Raw genomic sequence first — 4,474 nt, forward strand, 5'->3', positions numbered from 1 at the left:
TAGTGGGGGATGCCCTTTTCTCTACCCTGCAACCTCTCCCCCACAGAAGAGACGTTGCGAGCCTTTCCTTGTTTTATCGTTATTTCCATGGCAGGTGCTCGTCTGAACTCCAATCTCTGGTCACCCCCTCGCCAATTTTTCACGAAAAACACCCGTCTAGCTGAATCCACGGTGAAAAATTTCCCCCACTCTATATCTGTGCCTAAATCAAAACGCGGATTCCATGAACAAAGCTTCTTTCTTAGAACTGCACGCCTGTGAAACTCTGTTCCGTCTGCCTGCTTCCCTCCGGACTACAACTTGGATGTCTTCAAGTCCAATGTTAACAAATTCCTAATGAACCGCCCCCTTAATTAAACACTTCATCAAATCTCCACACTAACGTAATGTACTTGCAATAACCCTTATCCCTGAGTGGCTTCCGGGCCTTGATAAGTGGTGATCACTGTGTAAAAAAAAAGAAATTGAATAAAACCAGGCTGATAGCTATTAGTCGCGTGCTTTCGTGTAATGAATGAATGCGTGAATGTAGGATTGACATGAAATTCTTAAAGATAAACTAAAATGACCGAAAAATTGGCTGAAATGACTTAAATAAATAAAAATTCCAGGAAAAACTAATGAACGGTTATCCGTCAATCATCCGGACTAACGGACAGACGGACCCATTGAAAACATAGGTCCCTCTCTGATAAATCGGGGGACAAATGTTACTCCATACTCCTTGCTTAAAAAAAAATAAAATGTAAATGTGTTACAGACCGACCGATGGAGTGAGTTGCATGCGACTAAAAATGCCTTATACTTTGATCTTAGCCATGTGGCCAAGGAAAAGTTACAAACGTAAGTACAGCATCTATTAAGACAGATACTACACTTTGATCTTAGCTATGTGGCCAAGGAAAAGTTACAAACATAAGTATAGCATGTAGTAAGAACAGATACTACACTTTGATCTTGGGCAAAAGGCCAAGAAAAGCTTAAAAAGCTAAGAACAGCATCTATTAACAACAGACCTTTGATCTTAACCAAAAAGGCCAAGCACAAAAATGTTACGGACAGACCGACCGACTGACTTATAGAGTCGCTTGCACGCGATTAAAAACATATCATAAAACTTTAATTAAACTTGGAAATACGATTTAAAAAATAGCGCGGATCACTCTCTGCATTCGTACCTATATTTCTTGCATGTATTTTTTCTGTTAGTTACAGTAACAAACATCCGAATACCATTCTTCTTTTCTCTTTTTTGAAAGGGGAGTACGGTTAAATGTGGATATATATATATATATATATATATATATATATATATATATATATATATATATATATATATATATTTTAATTCGACAAACTTTTAAATATTTTCCCTTTATGTATTTTATTCCAGATTTTGATAAACACATTTTAAGATTTTCATGAATATTTTTCACTCCAAAGAGCAAAACTGCAATAAAACATTTATTTCAGAAAAAAAAAGCTGATAATCAGAAAACTAGCGTCAAGCTGGCGTCGGTAAAAATTTAAAAAAAAATGATCGAGAACCTTTTAAATATTAAATTTCTGCCGTTCTTTATAACCCTTTTTTTTCACATAGTAGATGTTACTAGTCTTTCTGGGATTTATCGTCTTTTTTATACAATATTTTTAGGCTGCCCGCGTTGCCGGTTGTAAAATACGCTTAAATATATTTTAATTCATGCAGATTTCATATTTATTATTATAAAGCAAATTCTCTATTGATTTTTATATTGTGCCAAATATATATAGTAATAATTTTAAAAGTAAAAAAAAAATGACTTCGGTGCAATCAGATGGAATCGAAACTATAACAGTCAACGCTCCAGAAATAGGCGTTATTTATCGCTTCAGTTAACCTTCATAAAGTCGCTCGCATATTTATGACTGAGTATATAAAGAAGTTTGTTTTATTATTATTATTATTATTAAGTTCGTTTTTAAATACAAAAAGTAGGCTTTTAATATCGTAGTCAAAGCGATAAAAAAAAATGAATTTATAGGTATGTAGATGCTCGACTGGTTCCTCCTTAAAAGAAATTCACGTATCCTTTTTCCCCTCTTGTTTTTAGTGTCAAACGAAATTTCTTCAAACAGAGCTTCTATATAACGGCTTTCCGTCTGTAGAATACATTGCTGCAGAACTGCTTCCTCGCAGTACGTGTACAAAACACCCTCCCCTCCCCATGTTAAGTATGGCTTTTAAAATGATAACGTTATTATTTCAGCACGGATCACTCTCTGCATGAGTACCGAAATATATGTTACCAAATGCAAGATAATTTATTCTTCTACCTATATGTGTTTAAAATTATTTAAAGCGTTTTCAGTTCAAAATAATTCGTCGTCTTCAAAGCCAATCTCAACAGATTCGTATCTAGAACTGCCCCACAATTATTCGAATTTGATTCTGCTTATCAGTTCATCGCATTAAGCTTTATCATTTGTTGGCATCTGACCTTGATAAGTGATGATCCCTTTTTAGCAAACACAAGGAACATATAAATACTTGCTGATTCATAAGTATTTAATAGAACTTAACTTACACTTTCTTTGGCACACATCAGTAGGTAGGGATACGTCTTTGACAATCAGTTTGACAGACAGAGAGTCGTTATAGTTTCTTCTGATCCTGCTCTGCCGGTATAGTTCCATTTAATCCCAAGAGGTCGATCATCCCAGGCTTTACTTCTTATTCTATAAAGGGCCAATTTATTGCTAATCACTTGAAACGCCTAAACTGGGAATTGCCGAACGGACTACCCAGGTATTTTTGTAGGCGTGAGTGCTCTAGTGCTCTAATAATATTACGCTGACTATTCAAATCCACATCTGACCTTGTGTCTAACCTCCTGGAGAGAAAGAAAATAAAAGAAGTATTTAATATAGTCAACGGAAATCGCCCCAGAAAAGGTATGAAGCAACTTAGTGTAAGGAACTGAAAAAAAATACTATTTCAAGGTTAAAAATTACCCAACAATAAATGTTAGATGGATGGATTTTGTACCCAGAAAATAATTCTCCTCTCTTTGTCAGAAATTCCGCTCATGGAATGCGAGTAGTAATGAACATAATAAGAGGTGCGGGTGTTGCAAAACTGTCGAAATCCAAGTTCACTTTGTGCTCTCTTAAATGTGGCTAACAGACGAACATTGTCTAATATATCGCTACTGAGACAAATCTCAATAAATTTCAGAAAAATATGCAATGCTTTTCAAGCCAACAGATTAAAAAAAAATAGGATAGATTTAATAACATCTGAATTTGATCAATAGATATTTAAAAAGGATTAAGAGTTTGATCAGATTAAATGTCTAGTCACTAATGATTATCGCTCTGATTTATTTGGTATTAGAACATTATGTATTACGACGCTCCAAATATCTATGCAAGTGGCACTCAACGCTTGGCCTTCGGGCCGGGATCAAAGTGTAGTATCTGTTCCGGCAGATGCTGCACTTAAGATAATTTGTACCAGTCAATGGAGGGGAAACCCTCTATACTGGGACAATTATTATTTTTGGTAACCAGAGTGACCCCTTTTAGGGTAGCTGGTTTTTACCTCACATTAAAAACGGCCTTGTGCCTAATTTGCTCAGTGGGGGAGCAAATAAATACCATCTATGCAAGTGGCAGTTCAAATCCTGGCGGGTCCAACCAAGCCAGAGAGATTCTCCGCAAGATGTGTCGCAAAACCGAAAGGTGGTGAAAAAAAAATGAATAACCATGAACAGCTCGATTGGCAATTCTCGTAAATGAGGTTTCAAAGGATTAAGCAGTTCCTCAAGAGACAATGACACGCTAATGTTTGGATTGTGCATCTTCTAGGGTCGATCTGGACCATACTCAATTCCAACAAAAAAGGGGCAGGTACTGATACAGCAGTCTGTAGTTTAATTGCTGATACGAATTAAAATCAAATTAGTAGCTCGTAGAAGATTTATGTGCCTGGAACTTGGCCATTAAATAGGACCTATACCTCAATGTAAATAAATGCTGCCATGTTTATATTGGTTCTCGTATGTGCGGGTGAGAGAATCATCTTTCTCTGCTAGTAAATCCGCCTGCACATGGCCAAGTTGACGAAGACGTAGACTGGTCCTTTCAAAAGCTGGCAATGGCTATAGTAAAATGCTAGCAGCAACTTGATGAGATTAATAACTTGCCAAATCATTCTCGTCTATCGGATTAAATATATTTTCTTTCTATATAGTAGTAAGTAAAAAAATTTTAATTTTTTTTTTCATCCATGTCCCAAAGTTTATTCGAAAGAAAAAAACAGTTTAGTACTTGTCCTTTTCTTTTACCTCTTTCCCAATTATGCGAGAGGAAATTGGTGATCAATACAACGTGTCCGTCAAAGAGGCTGACAAGAGAGACCTGCTTCGGTGGTCACTCTGGCCGTGTTTGACAAAATGTATACTCCTCGTTCATGCAGATTGTCGTTGTTGAC

At 36.1% G+C, this 4,474-nt stretch overlaps 1 pseudogene; it reads right to left on the reverse strand.

Moving 5' to 3' along the window:
• Positions 1 to 838: 838 nt before the first annotated feature.
• On the reverse strand, positions 839 to 981 carry LOC145247711 (U2 spliceosomal RNA; annotated as a pseudogene).
• Between the last annotated feature and the right edge of the window lie 3,493 nt (positions 982 to 4,474).

Source organism: Euprymna scolopes, chromosome 25 (genome assembly GCF_053919585.1).
Source record: "Euprymna scolopes isolate OS-2025 chromosome 25, ASM5391958v1, whole genome shotgun sequence".
NCBI lineage: Eukaryota > Metazoa > Mollusca > Cephalopoda > Sepiida > Sepiolidae > Euprymna > Euprymna scolopes.